Consider the following 23,241-nt stretch of genomic DNA (forward strand, 5'->3'; position numbering starts at 1 on the left):
CACCACGTTCTGCCTAAATCGCCTCTTGTGAGCAAATTAAACAAGTGTTTTTGTTTTACGCCATCAAGTCGGGAGTGATTTATTATACAGCAACAGATACTTGAAATCTGGTCCATAAAAAGGTTTGTAGCAGAACAGTGATGTTCAAATAAATAAGTCTTTTACCCTTATATACAATGAAAGGCTCAACACAAATTGGCTTAAGGAAAAGAAAGAAAGAAGAAAGGTATCATGGTCCTCATGACTAAAAAGTTCAAAGCAGGGTTTGTATGAGTTTGCTTGGGCTGCCGTAACAAAGTACCACAGACTAGGACAGCTCTGGAGTCTGGAAGTCCAACGGCACAGCTGGTTCCTTCTTAGGGCAGTGAAGGAGGATGTGTTCCAGACCTTTGTCCTTGGCTTGTACGTGGCTGACGTCTCCCTGAGTCCTCACGTCATCTTTCCTCTATGTGCATCTCCATGTCCAAATGTCCCCCTTTTATAAGGGCAGCAGTCTTACTGGATTGATTAAGGGTCCACACTACTCCAGCATGACCTCAGCTAGTTACATCTGCAACAACCCTCTTTCCAGATAAGGTCACGTTCCGAGGTTCTAGAGGTTAGGACTTCAATATCTGGGTCTGGGGGCACGATCCCACCCATAACGGGGTTAGTTCAGGCGTGGCCGGGTCCAGGCTCTCACGGCTGCTACCAGCCTCCTACATCTCAGCTTGCTTTTCTCTGTTTGAGTCATTCTCAGGCTCCATGTGATGAAAAGATGCTCCAGGCCTGCAGTTCAAGGTCTGAAGTACCAGCAGAAAAGAAAGCTGCCTCTCTCTCCACAGCCCCAGCGTGAGTCCTCTCCCGTCTCATTTCCTGGGGTTGGGCTGTGTAGCCACACTGAGGCTGATTTCAGTGGCCAAGGGAGTCCATGCTCTAATTGGTTGAGCCCAAGTCCCAGAGGGCCCCTGGAGCAGGGCCGGGATGGGCATCAGAGTGCAATTCCCGGAGAAGAGTGATGGGGCCAGAGGGCCCACCACAGACACAAGAGGACGTTTTGAACACATGGCTCGTGGACCAGAGCCCTCCAGTGAGCAGAAAAGGGCAGGAGAGTGTGGATGGCTTCGTGCCAACCTCCCCAGTGGCCGACAACATTCCTGCAGGACCAGGTCCTGCCATTCCCAGATCTCCTGTGTCACATTTCCACTCAGAGAACAGCAGGCTGAAAGCCCAGCCCTGAGATTATGCGAAAAAATAATATGTCAAGGCACTTATTAAAGATACCCAGAAGACCCTTCGAATGTCAAACAGCTGTGAGCAAACACTAATTTGATGATCTGTGTGTTAATGAATTCCAGACATAAGGATTAAATTCTCTTTAAATTGCACGTGGTTTTAAAATGTATTTCCCTCTGGTGTGTCTGGTTCAAAATAAGGTTAGCAAAACACCTGTGAGGCAGGTCTGACTGAGCAGGGGCTGAAGACAGCCCTGGCTCGGGCCCCGGGGAGCTTATAAGCTGGATAAAGAAAGAGATACACGGAGAGAGGGGTTATCATCGGTGTGGACCAGCACAAGCCAGGACATGCTGAGAGGGCAGCATGCTGTGTGTGGTTCTCTCACTTAGCAAATATTTACAGAGCCCCTATGGTGGGCTAGGTACTTCCCAGGGTATTGGGGATGCAGTGGTGAGGATGGAAGCCACAAATCCTGCCCTCCTGAAGCATTCAGGTGAAGGGAACAATTAATAGGGAGGCAGGTTGCTCATCAAGGTAATTTCAGAGCTTAATAGTGCTATTAAGGAAAGAAACACAGTGATGTGATACAAGAGTAGGTTGGGAGGCAAGGGAGAGGAGGTCATCTGAGAACAGGAGTGAACTGTGGGAAGGCTGGGGGAACAGCAAGTGCAAAGGCCCTGGTGTCAGCACAATCCTGGCCCGTTCGGGAATCGAAACAGGTGGAGAGGGAGTGGGGAGGTGGCACATGGCAGACACACACAGCAGAAGACTCCACAGCTGGGGGTGTTGTCAGAACAGCAACATAGATGCACATAGTGCCAGGAGACCCAGGTAAGAGACAGAATGAGAGCTTTAACTCAGTCCCCACTGGGAAATCAGCACTGCATGCACGTTCTGGAAGGGGGCGTGCTGGGGCTGCTGGGCTGCTCGTCACACTCAGTTTCCTGATCCCAGGCTGGTTACATGGGTGAGTCCACTTCTAGGAAAGTCTTCAAGCCACATGTGTAGGATCTGTGCACCTTCCCATGGGCATATTATTCCTCAATAAAATGTTTACTGAAATTAAAAACTTAGGTGCACAGGAAACAGCAATGCATTTTTTGCAAGAATGCATACCAACTAAAGATGGACCTCAGTGCATTGGAGTGGTCGTCTGGGAGGGATGGAGATGAGAGGTTTGTAAAAAAGTCTTCCTGGAGTGCTCAGACAGGGTTGCAAGGGACATATGTGTATCAGCTCACTCACGTATTGTACATTCTCAACAACCGTATGATCTTGGTAAAGCTTACGTTCACATGGAGAGGGTAGACCAGTTATCCCTATTTAATAGCTGAGTTGATTGAGCCCCTGATAATGAATGAATGAGTGAGTGAATGAATGAATGAGAATAAGCAAGCCCTGGTGCCTCTGAGTGACTCTTGAAGTGCAGGTGGGAAGTTACCGACAGAAGCTTCAAAAGCCAGTGCTGAGTGTTTTGTCCACCTCCTGCAAGTAGGATTCCCTGCTCCTGGACCCCCTCCAGTCCACCTCTGGTCAAGGTGAGAACCGGCCCCTTCTATAACTTCCACAATCTGCACGTGGCACCAGACAGGTGCCCCAACAGCCAGCAGCTCTCTGGAGCCTAGTGACAATATGACGGATTGGGAGCTCGGCTGCTGGAATGACAACAGGAAGGATATGATAACTTTCCCCGTCCCCCATCTATTTTTATTTCTCTCTGCACCTTGGAAGACAAGGGTTCCGGCAAGTTGCTCCCATCTGCTGATAAGAGACTTGAAGTGTCTTGAGCGGCTTATCGACGTCTGAGCCCTGAGTTCTGAACCCAGAGGCGAGGAGCCCGGCTGGGGTGGGGGAGGAAATGGCCCAGCCTGGTCTCCAGCCCCTGCAAGTGGAAGAAGCCCTTGCAAGGGGTGCAGGGGAGGCCGGGGGAGGGGAGGACGCCAGGCCACATGCGTGAGGGCTCTTCTGTCATGTCCTGGCCATGTGACCCCAGCAGGCCCACCCACGGTCCTAGTTTCCACATCCATGAAACAGGTGGGGTCATCCCAGGCCCTCCCCTGTCACTGGGATGTGGTGGGGTGGGGGTGGGGGGGAGTTTTGTGAATCAGTGGCCAGATAATGTTTGGCCAACCGTCCAAGCTGATACCCTGAGACAACATTGCTCATGTGAGCTCTCAAAGGATCCAGTGCCTTCACTCCCTGCCCCACTGTGTCAGGGGCAGACCCCCACATGTGGAATGAGGCCAGGCAGCAGCTAAATCCCAGTGCCTCCATTCTCCAGCCTTGTGAGCTGGACAGGTGCTTTCTCCCCTCTGGGCCTCAGTCTCCTCATCTGTCCAATGGGCTATTGCAGAACATCACTGGTGAGAGGCAGATACATGTTGAGCACTTGCCACTGGGCATCTGGCACATAATAGATATCAGCAGGTGAGGGTCACTGCTGTCTTGTGATAAAAATTATCCAGGAACTAGGCTGAGCAAGTGAGGCACCTAGGATGTAAATTTTAAGGAGGCACTCTCTCGCCAACCGTGCGGTGAGAGCCTCCTTAAATTTTAATCCGTTTCATCCTCCCTCAGTCTCACCCTGTGGCCCAGAAGTACGGCCTGAGGGATGATGGTGGGGCAGCTCCCATTATTCACTAAGTGCTGGCTGGATGCTGGGCCCTGTGTTCCCTGAGGGTCTTAAGGTTCATTGTTACCCTAGGTGTCCTCATGGGAGGAGATGGGTGTCAGCTCCCCAAAGCTGTGTCTCTCCATGGCCAAGGTCCCCAGCCCAGAAGGGGCAGAGTCCAGATCTGAGCCGGGCGTCCAGTGATTCCACAGCTGTAATCATTCCTTAACAGTGTGCTCTCCTTTGCTGGCTCGGGCTTGCTTCCCTGGGAGACGTGCAGGGCAGCCCTGTGCTGTGGGTCCCTCCACACCCACCCTCACACCCACATTCCCCCACCTCTGGACTGGCTGGGGTTCCTCCCCTGGTGCTCTAACTGGCCACCTCTACTCCTGGCCCAGTGCTCAAGGCCTCAGTTGCAGGGACTAAGGCCACTCCTATCATTTTGAGGTACCCCTGGGAGTGGACAGGGCTCCACCTCTTGTGGGCTGACAGGTCTGTGAGTTCGGCCACCTGCTGCCAACCTGGTCCAGGGGTGAGGATGGTGAGCTAGCATTGCTGAGGGCCAGACTTGCCCACGGCACTGTTCCTTTCCATCCTGGCGCATCCTGTAATTCGCGGCTCTCTTATTTATAGATTGGCTGACGTGTTTATTTTCTGTCTCCCCCATAGGAGATAGGCTCCATGAGAGCAGGCCCCAGGGCGTGCCTCATCATACTGGGTCCCTAGGGCATAGATCCACCCCTGCCTGGTGGTAGAACCTCAATAATTATTTGCTGAATGAGAGAGTGCCTCGGTGAAGGAGGTAGGGGGTCTTCCCATTTGCAAACAGGAATCAAAGCTCCAGGGAAGAGCATTTGGACCCAGGACTTGGGAGCTGCAAGCCCTGCATTGTTCTTCCTCTCGAATGCCAGGACTGATGTCTTCTCAGGGACCTCGCTTGAGAAGGGAGTGTGGTATAAACTGGTGCTTGCAAATAAAACGCAAATGACAACGCAAATATCACAGGGCTTCTTCCATGACGTCTGGCCTCCAGGAGAACTCTCTGGGAGCCTCTTGTCTGTGGGAAGCTCTGCTGTAAACTGGCTCCCTCCAGGTGGCAGCTGGGGGTGGGAGAACCCTAGAGGAGGCAGGGTGGGCCAGGGGCCAGGTTATGACGCTGGCCCTGACCCCAGTCGGTCCGGTGCTCTGAGGTCTCTGGGTGGTGTGCACAGTCCTGTGGACTCAGATCCACCCTTCCCACTCTGCAGAGAAACCCAAGTGCTGGAGTGAGGACCCTGCTGTGATGATGAGGTCTAGAATCCTCATCCCTGCACCAGGCTTTACACCCATGATCCCATTCGATCCCCACACAAACTTGAGCAAGAGGGATTTGTGTGCCCATTTTACAGATGAGAAAACGGAGGCTTGACCAGGTTAAATAACTTGCCTGAGGCTATAGAGACAGCAAGTGACAGGGCCAGATGTGCCTGCCATTGAAGCTGCCCACTCACCCCTTCCTCTCCTGTCCTCCTTGCCCACGCATGCCCATGTGGTTCCTGGCAGTGCCCTCTCTGCTCTCCCTGGTGCTACATCCTCCAGCCGGTGGAAACCCTCCTCCTTCAGGGAGCCCTCCTTCCACCTCTCTCTTTGGGGAGCTCTGCAGTGAGGAGAGGCTGCACCCACAAAGCTGTGACTCCACTTCCTCTGCATTTCTTGCCTCTGTCATGCCTCCCTATTTCTTCAGCCCCCACTCTAGTCCAAGCCACCATCACCTCTCACTGGGACGACTCCTACCACCTCAGCCACACAGGCCTGCTCTCTGTGTTTCCAGCACATCATGCCATTTCTGCCTCAGGGCCTTTGCACCTTCTGTTCCCTCTGCCTGAAGCCCAATGTTTCTAGAGCTTTGCTTGGAAATGTCGTAATTCAAGGCCTTAGCTGACTGCTCATCCTCCCCAAGGTTACTCCCTATCTTGTCCCTCAGATTACATTTATGTCCCCCAGCCCCCAGAGATCTGTCTCTTTCCTTGTTTCTTGTTCATCTGGCTCCCTTAAGGTATGATCCACAGGGTGGGGACCTTGTTTCTCTTCTTCACTTCATTCTTCTGGCCCAGAGCAGGCTCTCAATAAATATTCGTTGAATAAATCAACCAATCAATTGAAAAGTTAATCACAAAGGAAGGTTCTATTTTTTTTGAAGAGGCACTGGTTCCAGAGCCACAGGAAGAGCCAAAGCCAGTATCCCAGAGAGCTGATGGGTATCACTTAGTCGGTCAAGTAGTCGGTCAACAAACACTCACCCTGTCCCCTGAGCTTGGAATCCAAGAGAGAAGAGAAGTTAAACAGCAGGGGATGAAGAGTCCATAGCAACTCGGGCTCCAGGAGAGCTGGCATCTTGACCATCTCTGCACTGTGTCCAGCCTTTGCCAGACTCCGAGGCACCAGGCCAGGGAACCCATGAATTCATTCAACTTCTGCTCACTGGAAGGGGTGAAAGGATTAACCCTGTGGACCTTGGTTCAAATCCTGCCTCTGCTACAGACTGGGAGCATGGTTCTCAAAAGCTTTCCTTGTTCTCTGGGCCTCAGTTCACCCATCAGCAAATGGAGGCAACAATGCTATCTCCCCTGGCAGGCCGCCACGAGGAGGAGCTAACACAGCAGGGGACACCACGGCCCCTGGTGCGTGTGAGTGCTGCGCGCGATCACCAACCCCCTGCAAGGTGCCAGCTGGGCCCTGCGCGTACAGAGAGGACCTAGATGCCCCTGCGGGATACTCCCGGACACACAACAGAGCAAGAGAGCCACGATGAGTGTGCTGAGTGTCACAGTGGACAGAGGTGAGGACATCAAGCTCACCCTGGGGACCAGCACAAGTGCCCCGACCCGTCAATCTCCCCGCCCACATCCCCATCTCATTTTTCTGCCTTAAAAACATCTTTCCTGAGAGCTGACATTATCGGCTCATTCCCTCCCTGCCAGTGGCCCCCAGGCGCTCTGAGGCCTCCTTCAAGGGGCAGCAGCCAACCCTCCCCTGTCTGCTGAAGGTCCAGGGTCTGCTCAGAGAGGGGCAGGGGTCTCCTGGGTAAAGGCAAGAGAGATGGGAGAAGCCTCCATCCAGCCCCCCGCACGTGGGACTTCCTGGGCTTGGCTGTGGAGGGCTTCCATCCTACAGGGGCAGGGCCACCTGGCGCCTGAGGGAGCTTGTTCGGGAGTTCCTTGTTTTAAGGTCCCATATAATAACGGGGGGGGGGGGGGCAGGGGCACAGCCCTAGATGGGGAGGGGGCGCCAGACAGCCTCATCTCCCCTCGGCAGCCTCAGAGACTAGCGAGGTTCAGAAACTAATCAATCCACCACCTCCTGCACAAATGGGGAAACTGAGTCCCAGAAGGCCTAGGGAAGGGTGACACCCAAGGTCACACAGAGAGACAGGACTGGCACTCAAGTCTCCTGACACCCTCGGGGACACCCCAAAATAGAGGGTAGAGCGCTACGCGCTGAATGAATGGCTGGGAGCGCACAGTCTGGCAGTCACGGGGTCCCCACCTCGCCCAGCCTCTGCACTCCCTGTGTGTCCTTCTCCCCGCACCCGACAGTGGACCAGAGACTTGGGACATGGCTGAGTCCAAGCCTTTGACTCTGCTGCCCCCAGGTGGTCACTGGCTTCAGTCTCCATCTCCAGGTCCCTGATTTGGCTGTTGGCTGGCCCAGGAATGGGTCCACAGGAACAAGAATATGGGGAAATGAGGAACCAGGAATGAGGGAGATGGCGAGAGGGAGGTGAGAGAACCACAGAAAGAGATGGAGGTTTGGCCTCCTCCTTCTGCAGTTACACACACACACACACACACACACACACACACACACACACACGATCCTGTGGAAAGAGCAGAAGCCAGTCAGTGTGGAGGTCAGGACGATGCCTGTGGGGGGATTACAAACGGCAGCAAATCCGTGGAGCTCCTGACACCCAGGGGTGGAGTCTATTTCCCTCCCCTTGACTCTGGCCATCCCTGGACCAGTTTTGGCCAATAGAATGCAGCAGAAGTAATACTGTGTAAGTCCCAGGACTGGGCCGTAGCTTTCCCCTTTGAGAACACTCCTTGGAATCCAGTGGCATGTTACCCAGTAAGGAGGCCACGTGCAGGAAAGTCAGCTGAGCCCTCAGCCAATCCAGCACCGAGGGGCACCACGGGGGTGACAGGCTGGACATGCCAGCCCCGGCACAGCTTCCACACAACGGCAGGGCTGGCCGACACTGCGCAGAGCAGAAACACCACGGTCGTGACAGATAACAAGTGACAGTGCTTTTTTAAGCCACTAAGTTTGGGGTGGCTTGTTACATAGGAATAGATGCACAAAACAGAGCTCCCTCACCCTTAGCAGCTGTGTGACCTTGGGCTTGTCACTCAGCCTCTCTGAGCCTCAGTCTCTGCATGGCGTCACAATGCCCAGAGTAGTTGTGGAGATTAAATGAGATGGTGTGTGCAATGCGCTGAGTACCCGGAACCCACTAATCACTAAGGTACTGAGCACACCCCAGGTGCCAGCCAGCCTGCTCGGCACCCTGTGCCCATCATCTCATTAAACCTCACAACAGCCATTGGAGGCACTCAGTTTTACAGCTAGGGAGGCAGGTTTCCCAAGTAAACACTCCCAACTCACACTGAGGAAACTAAGGTATAGAGGGGATAAGTAACTGGCCCCAAATCCTTAGCTGGTAGAAAGAGCCAGGATTCGAATCCACACAGTAAGCACAAAATAGAGGACAGCTATCATCATCGTCACCAGCCACTAGCATTATCATCACCTTCTCCACCATCATGTCCACTATCATCATCGCCAGCATCACCATCTCCACCATCATCACTGCCAGCATCAACATCACCATCTCCACCATCATCATCGCCAGCATCACCATCACCATCTCCACCGTCATCACTGCCAGCATCACCATCACCATCATCATCTCCATCATCATAGCATCACCATCACCATCTCCACCATCATCATCGCCAGCATCACCATCACCTTCTCCACCATCATGTCTATTATCGTCATCGCCAGCATCACCATCACCATCTCCACCGTCATCACTGCCAGCATCACCATCACCGTCTCCACCATCATCACTGCCAGCATCCCCATCACCATCTCCACCGTCATCACTGCCAGCATCAACATCACCATCATCGTCTCCATCATCATAGCATCCCCATCCCCATCATCATCAACATTACGCTGTGTCTCCACAGGAAACTGGCAAGGAGGAACTGCCATGTTTCAGAACAGCAAGAAAGCCAGAGTGGCTGGAGCAGGGGGAACCAGCAGGTGACAGAACCTCGTAAAGAAGAATCTTGTAAGGCCTTTGGCTCTACACTGGAGCCGCGGCTGGGAGTTGAGCGGAGCTGTACCAAGATCTGACTCACGTCTTAAAAAAATTCCCTCTGGCTGCTTCTCGGAGAGCAGACTTGTAAGATGGAAGCAAGGAGACCAGTGAAGAGGCTGCCCGGCAACACAGGGCGAGACAACGGTGGCTGAGTCAGGGTGGTCCCAGTGCAGGTGGGAGAAGCAGTCAGAGCCTGGATAGGTTCTGCAGGTGGAGCACTGACCAGGACTCCATGACAGGTTGGATATTGCTCTATTTCAGCTTCCCAGCCCCTCTGAGAGTATGAGGGATTATTCCCATTTTAGAGTTGAGTCGACTGAGGCAGAGGACCCAAGTGTCTCTCCTCGGCTTACTCAGGGCAAGGGTGGCCCAGTGTAGCTCTGCAGTAAGCGGTGCTGCTTGTGTCCAGAAGCCCCAGAGATGAGCTTGGGGCCTGGGACAGGGTGTGGTGAAGGGGGCCGACACCTGCTTACCCAGCACCCCATAAAGCAAGCTGGAGCATGAATTGATGGGCCATTTAATGGCCCAGAGCTCAGAGCAGTCATGTCCTCAGCAGTTTATAAACTCATGAAAACGCCGTGGTCATGGCCACACATCCCTGCCTCCTTCAGCTGAGAATGAATGGGCTTTCCGGGGGGAAGAGCCCACAGGCTGCTGGGGTGTCTCTGAGCTGGGACATGACTGAGCTCTCACGTCACTTCTTACTTCTCCTCCAGCCCTGCCTCGAGGGCCCTGCTTGTGGCCATGTCCCCATTTCCCTGCCTCCTTCCCTCACTCTAAAAGGAAGCCCCCTGGTGGGGGTAGGGGAGAGGACAAGGGAAGGAAATTTACACCTGACAACACCTACCAGGTGCCAGGCATTACCTGTGATCATCACAGCTTCCCGGTAATGTCAATGGAGGGACGACAGGGTGACGCCTGCAGCGACTGGAGAGGTGGTGGCTGGGGATGTCACCACCCCCCCCACCCCCAGGGACTGGTAAGGCTCTGCTCCCACCCCCAGAGGAGCAACGGAGCCCTCTCCCCTCAGGAGCCCACCCCAGGGTACCTGGAGGGACGTCCTGAGGGGCAGAGGCATCCAGGGCCTGAGAAGGCGCGGTTCAGCCCACACCCACTACAGGTGGGGCCCTAGCACCACCTCGTGTCCTTCCGCGGCTACAAGGTGGCCGCGGAGCCGGTTCAGACACGGGCTGGGCTTTGAAACTCTGCCTTCAGATCCTTCCTCGCCTCCTTCCCTTTCTGCTCTGTCCGCATACCATCTGAACTATTATGTACTCCATCCATTGCTGTTTAAATCAACTCACATGTTTTACTTAGCTTCATCCATCAAATCCCAAGTCTGATGTGTTAGTTGCATTTTTCCTAATACGTTTTAAAAGAAATACTAAATCCACAATTTCAAAAATTGTATTCATGTGCCTCATAAAATCTCCTCCCCACTCACACTTTGGACAACACTCCCCACTCAAGAGCTGACCACTTCTTTCTCTGGGTCATTCAGTGAGGGTGGATCCCCTCCCCTACGCCCGGGGAGACAGACATGGCCCTTGTCCTCTCCCAACTTACAGCCCAGTGACAGAGCCATTAATCAAAGAATTGCAAAAATAAAGATAGAATTATGAAAATGTTATTAAATTATAAAATTGGTTTGCTATCAGGAAATAGGAAACACTGGATAAGTCCCCATTAAAGGGATTTGACCTGATTGGGGAAGTCAGGGAGGGCTTCCCGGAAGAGTTGGTGCTTGAACTGAGACCTAAAGGAAGAGCAAAAGCTAACTTGGTAAAGGGGGAAAGAGAGAGTGTTCTGGGCAGAAGGACCAGCATTTTCAAGATTCCCAAGGCAGGAAGGAGCCTTTCCATGAGGTCTTAGTCTCTGCCTTCGAACTTGGCTCCCTGCCCACATCCAGAGTGGGAATTCTGCCTGTGTAGCCTCCTTCCTTACCCTCAGCTCCAGCCTAACTCACCCATCCACATCTTCAGCAGTGCCAGGCACTTTCTACCTCTTCCCTTTTCATCCTGATAACCCTGCAGTTTTACTCTCAGGATCCCCATTTCCAAGTCAAGGAAACTGAATTTCAGAGATGCCAAGTTACTTTCCCATGGTCACACAGCCTGGCAGAGCCAGGGTTTGCCCCTCAACCACCAATCTGATGGGAATCAGAGGCTGTGCTCTCTGACTGATGTCCCAACTCTTACTCTTGTGGACTTCAAATCAGGAGACCTGGGAGCAATGCTTGACTGAGCACAGACTTGCTGAGCAAATTTGAGCAGGTCATTGCTCCTCTCTGAACCTCAGCGTCCTCATCTGTAAAATAAGGGTGCACAATAATAGCTAACACGTGTTGTTCCTCACATCCACCCTTTACAGTAAGCACTAGTATTATTCCCATACTGCACATGAGGAAACAAGCTCAGAGAGGTTTAGTGACTTGTCCAAAGTCACACAGCTGGTAAGTAGCAGAGCAGCATGGAATCATTTCCAAGGTCTTTTCTGATAATAATGTTCTCAGCCTGATTTTCCCAAGGAATCCCAGCTTGTCCCTGGAATGTCAACCAACCTCTGACCCCTAACGCAGTGCTACGTGCCCATTTAGTTCACTCCCTGCTATCCGTGGGTTTGAGACTTCTCTCTCCAAAGAGGTGGAGGCCCAGGGTGCCACCTGCCTCACGTCGCCAGGTCCAGAGCAGGCTGAGCCAGGTCCCTGAGGTTCTGGCAAAGCCCCTCACAGCTTCCCAGGCCACCCATGCAGCCACCATCACAGAGATGTATTGACCCATTTAGAGTCTCTGGGACAAGCCTTTGCTCTTTCTGGGGGAATCTCATTCTTCTGATCTCCAGTCAATACATGGGTTTGTTCGTGGATCGGAAAACATTTAATTGCCGGCTCTGTAGCACTCTGTCAAAGCCGCCTTCACTCCCAGGCACAGCCCGGCTCCTTTGGGAGCCCTGAGGCACCTGGGCTGACTCTCTCTAGCCCAGGGCCAGGCTGGCCTGGCAGGAAGGGGCAGAGCCAGGGCGTGAGTGCAGTTCTGGCTGGGGCCTCCCCTGGGGCCCGTGGGGATGGAGGCGACACAAGCTCTAACAAGGCCATCGGGAACAGGGTATGCGAACCCTTCAGCCAGCATCAGGAATCAGCTATGCCCTGTATGAAATAGGAGGTCCTGGATCCTCCACGATAAGAGCCCCAGTCAGATGGGAGAGACCTAGCTTCTGCCTTTAGGGAACCCCAGTCAGATGGGGGAAACCAAGCTTCCGCCTCTGGTAGCTTCAGCCTCAAAGAAGGCAAGACCCCAAGATGAAAACAGCATTAAAGCAAAGCTACAAATAGACAAAGGCAAATAGATGCCCAGGAAATGGAGGCTGGACCATCTGAGCTAAGAGTTTGACAAGGGTTTGGAATCAATCACGGCCGGCTCCAAGGGGGAGGCAAACATAACACTGTACTTTGAGCAAGGGAAACTATGGACTGGCCAAAAATATGAGGGCAAGCATCTTGAGAAGGGAATGCCCATGCAAAAGCTCAAAACCTGGAATGAACTGTATAGACTGTGCAAAGGCTGGCAGTTGAGGAGTAGAAGGGTAGATCTTAGACTGTCAAAGAAGAGCCAAGTTTTACTAAGCACTTAACTATGTTCCAGCTCTGTTCTAAGGGCTCCACGGGTATCATTTCACCTGGTCCTCGCAGCAACCCTGTAAGCCAGACGCTAACATGTCGGTATTATCATCCCGAGGTTAAGATGAGGAAGTTGAAACACAGAGAAGTTAAGTAACTTGCCTAAGGTCACAAGCTGGTAAGTGGGGAAGCTGGGAAGGTTCTAAAGAATGACCCCATTTAATCTCTCTGTTACAAATGATGCCTAAGACCCTGAGAGGGGGGGACTCCCTGGCGGTCCAGTGGTTAGGGTGCGGCGCTTCCACTGCAAGGGGCGTGGGTTCGATCCTTGGTCGGGGAACTAAGATCCCACATGTTGCGAGAGGGGCAGCAACATGCTTACTGTCATACAGTGAGTGGGAGGCAGGGCCAGAATGGGGGCTGAGGCTGTGGTTTCCTGGACCCCAGGAAGGGACGTCAGCACACGGAGTTCAATCTTCTCTAGACCTGATTGATCCAGGGAGCGGGTGGAGGTGGGGTAGGTTGGCAAGAATGATGCAGAAGGATTGTCGTCAGCAGAAAGGGAAAAGGCAGCATTGGTGAGGAAGTCTTAGACCTCTACAGCAGCTGTCTGCCAGAAGTTTAACATCATCGCGTATTAAATGCTTAAAACAGGCAAAGGATTTAGATGACATTTCACCAAAGAAGGTATATAGACAACAGATAAGCACATGAGAAGATGCTCAACCTCATTAGCCATTAAGGAAATGCCAATTAAAACCACAATGAGATACCACTGTACACCTATGAGAATAGCTACACTTCAAAAGACTGACCATCCCAAGTGCTGGTAAGGAGGTGGGACACTCAGACACTGCTGGTGGGAAGGCAAAACGGCGCACCCACTCTGAAAACACTTGGGAGTTTCTTAAAAGTTAAGTTAGCACCTACTATGTGATAAAGCCATTTCATTCCTAGCTATTTACCTAAGGGAAATGAAAGCAAGTGTTCATTGAAGCTTTATTTAACTGACCCAAAGCTGGAAGCAACCCAAATATCCATCAACAGGTAACCGATGAACTGTGACGTATCTATACGATGGAATACTTGGCAACAAAAAGATACAAACTATTAATGTGCATGACAACGTGGATGAATTTCAAAATAGTTATGCTACAGAAAAAGCTAGACAAAATGAGTGCATCCTGTATGATTCCAGTTACATAAAATTATAAGGGACACAAAGTAATCTACAGTGACAGAGAGCAGAGCAGTGGTTGCCTTGGGGATGGTTGGGGCCCAAGGAAACTTTTAGAGGTGACGCATGTGTCCATCATATTGAGTTTGGTGATAGTTTCAACAGTGTCTACAAAGAGCAAAGCTTGTTGAATGGCACGCTTTAAATACGTGCAGCTCATGGTATGTCAACTGTATCTCGATAAAGCTCTTTAAGAAAATAGTCTGGCGTGGGGCTTCCCTGGTGGCGCAGCGGTTAAGAATCCACCTGCCAATGCAGGGGACACAGGTTCGAGCCCTGGTCCGGGAAGATCCCACATGCCGCGGAGCAACTAAGCCTGTGCACCACAACTACTGAGCCTGCACTCTAGAGCCCGCGAGCCACAACTACTGAGCCCACCTGCCACAGTTACTGAGCCCATGTGCCATAACTACTGAAGCCCGAGCGCCTAGAGCCCGAGCTCCACAGCAAGAGAAGCCACCGCTATGAGAAGCCCACGCATCGCAACAAAGAGTAGCCCCCACTCACCACAACTAGAGAAAGCCCATGTGCAGCAACGAAGACCCAACACAGCCAAAAATAATTAATTAATTATTTTTAAAAAAGAAGAAAATAGTCTGGTGTTAAGCTGCCTAGAGGGACAGAAAGACCTCCCTGAACCAGAGTGGTCTGAGGAAGGCACCTACAGACCCTCAGTGACCCACATAACCCCAGCCTCCACCACAAAGCCTGGGATTTCAGGAGGCCTTCAGGCAAAGGAGTTAATTAGCCCAACCCCTTATGGTACAACAGGGGGAACTGAGGCCCTGTCCACTGCACCACGGCTGTCTCCAGGTTCAGCACAGTGGTAAGTGCATCCTACTGGCATCCCCACCTTTCACATTGGTGGTAAAACACTACATGCCCCAGAGCTGGGCACAAGCCTGGTCCAGGGCCACTCAGGTGACCAATGTGCATCAGTCACTCTGTGCTTCAGTTCTTCGTGTGTAAATGAGGGTAAGAAAGCTGCATGCCTTCTGAGGATGCTTTCAGGAAACCCACTTCTATCTGCCTTAAGCCACAAAGGGAATCCATTGGCTCACATAACTGCAGCCCAGCATTGTGTGATCAGGTAAGGTTTGATCCAGCAGCAGCTCAGAGATATGACCAAGACACGGGTTTCTTTCCATCTTTGCTCTCTGCCTTTTGCAGTGTGGATTTCCCCCACAAAGCTGGCAACTTACGTGGTCCCAAATAGTGGCTGGCAATAGGCCAGCAGCTGTAGGCATCCTTGGTCATACCCTGCGGCATAAGAGGGCATCTTTGCCCCGGCATCCCCAGACCAAGAGGGAAGGTGCTAGCATTCTCTGATGAGCAACGTCATTACCTGGACAAGTGCAGGCCTGAGGTGTCCATATCCCCTGGGAACTAAAGGGTGGAGTTCTAGGAATGGGAGGCAGGGGAAAGAGACAGTGGGGGTGGGAGTCCTGAGGAAAGGGGGAGGGAAGTAGGGAGGGCGAGCTGCAGCAGCCGCCATAACTGGCCACAGCCAGGTCTCTGGTTAATCCAAGAAGATTCCTTGGAAGAAATGGAGTTTTCCAATTTGTGGGAGGAGGGTGGCCGAGCCAGACAGAAGCCACTCTCCAGGTTCATATTTTTAAATGTGTCTGAGACAGTGAGTTTGAGAACAGAGACTAGTGTATGAAGCGTAATGTGCCTCCTTGGGCAGTTTTATTTTAAACTTCATTTTAATTTTTGAATAACTAATGCATTAACTTGCTTCAAAAACCAAAAGACATAAAAATGTACACAGTACACTCTGCTCCACCTCTGTCCCCCATCTGTCAATTCTCAGCACCCTTCCCCCACAGATAACCACTGTTCACAGTTTCTTATGTAACTTTCCAACATTTCTTCTGCATATCCAGGCAAATAAGCATATACATTCTCGGGCTTCCCTGGTGGTGCAGTGGTTGAGAGTCCGCCTGCCGATGCAGGGGACGCAGGTTTGTTCCCCGGTCTGGGAAGATTCCACACGTGGCGGAGTGTCTGGACCCCTGAGCCATGGCCGCTGAGCCTGCGCGTCTGGAGGCTGCGCTCTGCAGCGGGAGAGGCCACAACAGTGAGAGGCCCACGTACGACTGTTTGACTCTCTCAAATCAATCTCTATAAGTTCTTCTGGAGAGAGATTATCCCTTTGCCTCTGATATGAATGGCAAACATTTTTTTCCCAGTTTGTCATTTGTCTTTTGACTTCGCTCATAATAAGATTTGTTTCAGCATGCAGAACATTTTTTATTTTTATGTAAGTAAATTCACCAGTCTTTTTTTTTTTTTTTTTTTTGCGGTACGCGGGCCTCTCACTGCTGTGGCCTCTCCCATTGCGGAGCACAGGCTCCGAACGCGCAGGCTCAGCAGCCATGGCTCGCGGGCCCAGCCGCTCCGCGGCATGTGGGATCTTCCCGGACCGGGGCACGAACCCGTGTCCCCTGCATCGGCAGGCGGACTCTCAACCACTGCGCCACCAGGGAAGCCCCACCAGTCTTTTTAATGGCCTCTAGATTTTTGAGTCATAATTAGGAAGTCTCCTTGCACCCCGTCACTCCCACCATGTTCAATGCCGCCTTATTTACAATCGTCAAGACATGGAAGCGACCTGAGTGTCCACCGATGGATGAATGGATCAAGAAAATGTGGTATATACAACAATGGAATAGTCCTCAGCCATAAAAAAGAAGGAAATCTTGACGTTTGCGACAACAAGGATGGACCCTGAGGGCATTATGCTAAGTGAAATAAATCAGACAAATACCATATGATCTCACTTATCTGTGGAATCTTATAAGCAGCAACAACACTGAGCTCATACAGAGAGCAGATTGGTGGGCAGTGGGCAAACTGGGTGAAGGTGGGCAAAAGGTACAAACTTCCAGTTATGAATAAATCACGGGGATGTAATGTACCGCATGGTGACTCTAGTTAATAATACCGTATTGCATATTTGAAAGTTGCTAAGAGAGTAGATCTTAAAAGTTCTCATCATAAGGAAAAACAGTCAAGTATAAAAAAGAAAAAGAAAAAAAATACAGAAGAAAGTCCCTGCACTTTAAAATCATAAAGGAATTCTTCCATGTTTCCTTTTAAAACGTTTATGGTTTCGTTTTCACATTTAAATATTTGATTCCTTTGGGGTTTGTTTGTTTTATTTAAAAACTTTAATTGAAGTATAGTTGATTAACAATAGTGTGTTAGTTTCAGGTGTACAGCAGAGTGATTCGGTTATACATATATATGTACATATATATTTTTTTCTCCATTCTTTTCCATTATAGGTTATTACAAGATATTGCACAGTTCCCTGTGCTGTACAGTAAATCCTTGTTGTTCGTCTATTTTACATAAGCTAGTGTGTATTGGTTAATCCCATACACCTAATTTATCCCTCCTTCCCTTCCCCTTTGGTAACCGTATGTTTGTTTTCTATGCCTGTGAGTCTGTTTCTGTTTTGTAAACAAGTTTGTTTGTACTGCCTTTTAGAGTCCACACATAAATGATAGCATATGATATTTGTCTTTGACTTACTTCACTTAGTATGATAATCTCTAGGTCCATCCTTGTTGCTGCAAATGGCATCCTTTGTAATTTAATTCAGGGAAAGAGTAGAGATGCAAAAATTTTTTTCCAGGTGGCCATTCAGTTGTCCCAGCACCATTTATTGAATGATTCAGCTTTTCTCCATCGGTGATGTAGTAACATTATCAAGTGTTAAATACCTGTCTGAATTGAAGCCAATTTCTGGGTTTCTATCCTGTTTCATTGGTCCATTTGAGAATTCATGAGCCAAAACCACATTGTTTTAATGATTGAAGCATCATACATAATACGGTTCTTTCCTTCAGGGCTCTCTTTTTTCCAGAGTTTTCCTGGCTATGCCCACTGGTTAATTTTTCATGTGAACTTTAGGGTAAACATCCAGTTCACTGAAAACGGTTGACATTTTTCCCAGAATCAAAGTATATTTCTCAACTGGCTTTGAGAGAATTAGAATTTCATGGCGCTGACTCTCCTTCCTCAAACACGATCCACCTTTCCATGACGCATCACATCTTCTTGTCTCTTAATAGTTGTGTTACTTAAAATATGTATTGAAATATAACAGGAATACAGAAAGGTCACAAATCTTTAAGGATACAGCTGGGTGAATTTCCACAAAGAGAATATCCCGTGAAATTTCCACCCAGATTGAGAGATAGACAATCGTTAGCACCTCCTCCAAGCCCATCCTCCCCAAAAGGAGCCACTTTCCCCAATTCTACCCTCAGGAGTGTTTCCTGGTTTTGAACGTTGCCATTTAGATCACACCGTCTGTACTCTTTGGTACCTTCTTTCACGCAACAGTGTGTTGGCAGGATTTATTCATGCTGTTCCACGTGGCAGTACTTTGCTCGGTTCCATTACTGCATCATTTTTCATCGTGTCCAAGCATTCTACGCCTGGTGGGTATTTGGATTGTTTCCAGTTTAGGGCTAGTAGAAAGAGGGATGCTTTGAATGTTCTAGTCCATGATTTTGGTGCACACATGAGTTCATTTCTGTTGGGTCCTCTGAGGAGTAGCATGGCTGGGTCATGGCGTGTGTGTTTGAGGGCTTTGCCAGATACCACCTAGTAGTTTTCTAAAGTACTGGGACTCATTTCCACTCCATGAGCTGTCTTCTCAAATCCCTTCTTCCCTTCTTCCCAGGTACACGGTGAGACTACATTTCCCAGCCTCCCTTGCAGTTAAATGACATATGATGCCAAGTCCTCACTAATGGCCCTGGGTGCCCCTTCCATGCTCCACAGAGAGTGCACCTTCTCCACACTCCCCTCTCCCTTCCTTCTCTCTGGAACCCACAGTGACCCACGTCAACCATGCAAACGAGGGCAATGCCCAGTGGGAGGGCAGAGAAGCATGCTGGGTGGGATCTGACTTCCTGAAAACCTCTCTGGAGTACAGCTGCCCCCACCAACCAAGCAGCTGTGAGAGAGGAGGTCTTCCTTGCTCTTCAAGCCAATTATTTTGGGGTCTTTTGATTATAAGAGTTAGACCTTTTATCCTCAATAATCCAGGAATTGGTGCCTGCGGTGGGGTACCAATAAGTGACATGGTCCTAAGGGTCAGTCAGCGGATAAGAGTGATTAATCACGTGACGAAGACATTCTATACCCTTTATCTGTCTTGTAATGAAGAAAGTGAATTGAAGTGTGTTCTCCTTGTGGCTCATGGAACTTCTCCTTTGTAAGTACACCTTCTATGTTGTTTAGGGCATTGGTGTTCATAACTCTTATTATCTCCTTTGTGGATTACACATATGTTCTAAAGTGCCTTTCTTTAGTGCCTATCTTACTACTTTTCTAGTCTGAACTCCATGCTAATATTAAGATGACGATATATGAAGTTTTTTTTTTTTTGCATTTGCCTAGGATGCCTTTGCCCAGTTGTTATTTTCACCTATTCTGAATTACGTTGGTTTAGGTACGCCTCTTATCTAGAGCATAGGGCTGAATTCAGCTGTAGGCTCCAAACTGGATTTTTCTTCCTTTTACTGGGCAAATGGAGCTCATTTATATTTATTGACATTTCTAATATCTCTTCTTGTCACATTTTCATGTCATTTTTTCTGTTTTTATGGAGTTTTTAAGCCTTTGCTTTTGTATGTGGTTCCTCCACTATACAAGGAGTTTCATACATTTGTTTATTATTATAACTTTACGTAATATCTTCGGTCCACCATTTCTCAGAATGTGAGAAAATCAAGGTGTTTCTTCTTGCCCACCCCCACCACTCCCTTTCCTCCACCATCCCCTTTTGAGGCACTGAAGTTTCCTATCTTAGTGATGTCCTGTGTTCTGTTACGTGTTTCCATATTTCATGTTTGATTTGTCAACTTTGAGTGATGGTCTTTGGTTCCCAGCAACTACAGACCAGGCGTTCGGCAAACACACGCTTCTCTCTCCCATCGCTCCCGTCGTTCCTCACACCGTCAAGGGAACGATCATTCAGGCTCCTGTCTGCCCCTCTGTGATTCCCCACACCTGCCCCTCTGTGATTCCCCACACCTGTGGAGTCTTCTTTCCAAGCTTAATCACAGTCAGCACACCCCCAGCTCTCTGTCAGTCACTCCTCAGTGGCCGAAGTTCATCTTCACCTTGAGTTTCCTCAAGACGGACTCCATGGGGACAGCACTGGCTGAAATGGTCAGAATTGTGTGGGGGACCCTTGGACTTGAAGGATGGCTCAGCTCAGTGTAAAACCCTGCCTCACACTTTCTTTCCTCACTTCCCTTACTGGGGTCCAGTGCCCTCTTTATTACAGACTGGGGAAAAGCCAGGTTCTCCTAGTCTGGCTGTCTGTAGGCGACTCCTCCGGCTCCTGTGATATTCAAGAGAGAGATGTTCTCACTGCAGGGCGAGCCCCTAGCTGACAGGAAGTGTTTTTCTCATGTTTTCTGAGCCCTCCAGTGGCTGACAACCATCTAGATCCTCCTGCGTGGTTTCTGCGACCCTTCACCCTGCGCAGATTCTATACCCATCAGAGCTGCTATGGGCAGCCTTTGTGTATTATTTTTGAGTCTGCATTTTCTGATTTCTAGTTTTGCTGAAGGTGTTGTTTGTGGGGACCTTTATTCACCTTTTGTATGGTCTCCAGGAGGACAAATGAAAATTGCCGTCTCATGCTGACAAGCACACACCAGCATTCTGTGGAGTCAGCCCAGCATCTGCTCTTCCCCACCTGCTACACTGCAGGGCCGTGTTCTGGGGTTACCGCTTCCACCTTCAACAAGACACCGTCAGTCTCCTCCCAGAGCAGGAGACCTCCATCGGCAGAAGCCGTTTATCCCCCAGCAGACAGAGACTTCTTAAAGGACCCTAGTGATGTCTCCCTCTTCAGATCAGAAAACTCCCCAAAGTAGAAGCTATGTCTTCTCCTGGTGTCCCCCATAAACATACAAATGTATAGTCTGTTGTGAGTCCTATGAAGAAAGGAAAATAGGAAAAGGGAAATAAAAGTCATGGAGGCTCCTCGTTTAGTTAGGGCAGATTTCTCTGAGCAAGTGACATTTAAGCAGAGAGCTGAGTAACACGAGGGGCAGTCCAGGTGTGTGTCTGGGGGAAGCGCATTCCAAGCAGAAGGGACAGCAAGTGCAAAGGCCCTGGGGCGGGGGGAGTCATGTCTGTTTGAGCAATGGCAAGGAGGCCAGCAAGGGCAAGGTGAGGCGTGAGAGATAAACACGGGTAGGGAGGGTCATCATGGGCCAGGATGCTGTCTTTGGCTTTGCTGTAAATGGAGCCACTGTGGGATTTTGAGCAGAGAAGTGACCTAATCTGACTTATTTTTAAAAGGATCCGCTCGGAAGCCACGTAGGGAACAGACTATAGAAAGGCAGGATGTAGAAACAGGGTCAGCCTCGCTCAAATGAGTTTCTTGCCTTTGACACTGACAGGCATCCAGCTGCTGAGGTCCAGCTGAGGTCTGTGAGCCTCTCAGACCTCTGCTTTCACACTCCCCTCCCCATGGAATCTCAGCTGATGAGAGCAGGGACCCTACATCCTCACTCCCTTCTTTCCCCACTGCAATATTTACCCTCCAATGACCAGATACGGAATCCCTGACCATTAGGAACTTGGAGGGGCGGGGGAGTAATTTGTAGAGCGGCTGCTGACGCCAGCTCTCAAGTCTGGCTGAGCCTCAGCTTCCAGAAGAGAAAGACACAGGGTGACCACTAGGTGGCAGCATTGCTCTGCTGAGAAGGTGGCGCTGCGCTTCCAGAAGCTGGGAGTTTCGGTCGCAGAGAGAAGGGAGCTGAAACTCTCCCTGCCCCTTGTCTCCAAGGGACCCTTCACGGACAGGGATGGTGGCAGTGTGAGGATTATTCCAGAGGGTTCCAAGACAATAAATACCTTCCACATCAATTGTGGCCACAGAAAATTCTATGAGATCACCATATTGGGACCTGGTAGCCCATTTTACAAGTGAGAGCAAAGGTCCAAAGAGGAGAGTGTGGCAGGCACGAAATCCTCCAACGGCAGAACCTCAGCCTCTTCTCCGAGCTTTCCATGCCTCCCTGAATCTAAAGCAGTGGCAGGGAGAGCAGTGGGGGCAGAGGTAGCAGAGGAAAGTTGCCTTTACCTGTCCTGGTTTACGGGTCCAGGAGGCATAAGCACTTCTGAGGATGAGAAGGGAGAGGAGTTGAGCGCAGTGCACATTCTTGGGGACTCTTTTAGGTTCCATCAGAACCCCAGCACATCTGCTTGGAGGGGTAGCTAAAGTCAAGCTAAATTAAAACAGGATCAAAAGTGATGGCAAAGCAGGAGGAATTATATTTGTGATTGCCTAGCTGTCTTTATAAATGCTCAATTAATGGTACATTTTAATCACTCCAGAAAGAGGATGTGGCTCCCTATATGCCTCCCCCTACAGACCCAATCAAACCCCATATTATAGGGCACCACGTACTTCTCCTTTATCACCATCTAAAGGAGACCCACTTAACATCCTCTTAAGTAACTATTGGATTAATGTCTCTCTCCCCCACCAGAGCGTCAGCTCCAGAAAGAAAGGAGCTGGTCTCTTTGTGCTCCAAATTATATTCTCATCTCCCAGCGCTGATGTGTAGCAGGTAGCGGAAGCTCAGAAAGCATGAATGAATGCATGCATGAATGAATGATAGCGTGCATGAATGTCTTGGCCTAATCCTGTGGACTCCACGAGGTCCCCCTGCCCCCAAGCTTTGCAGAGCCCATAGGAAAGGAGCAATTTGTTGCTGCTTCAAGGGTGACTGTATTCTATGAACCCAGAACGGAAGTTTGTTCCATGTCAAAATCTCCCCCAGCCGGTTTTGGACCTGTTCGCCCACTGATGGGCAGATAGAGCAGAATGGGAGATGACCCAGTGACACCAGCCCCCATCTCCACTCCTGTATCCCCGGCCCCACCAATGGCTGGGAGTCCTGCCCAGGCTGCAGGATAGAGAAGCCGGGAGAGCCTTGCTCATAAATTACATTTCAGGCCGTCTGCTGGGAAGATTAGGATTGCAGTGGTTTAGAGCCAGGGCTTTCCATTGTCTCTCTGCAGGAAAAGTGGTTCAGGGATAAACAGATGCAGCAGTGCAAGGGTAGGAGAGAAGGAGGGGAGGAGGAGAGGAGAGAAGGGAGGAGGGATGGGAAAGGGAGAAGAGAGAGAGGCAAGATGGGAGA

This window comes from Delphinus delphis, chromosome 1 (genome assembly GCF_949987515.2).
Source record: "Delphinus delphis chromosome 1, mDelDel1.2, whole genome shotgun sequence".
Lineage (NCBI taxonomy): Eukaryota > Metazoa > Chordata > Mammalia > Artiodactyla > Delphinidae > Delphinus > Delphinus delphis.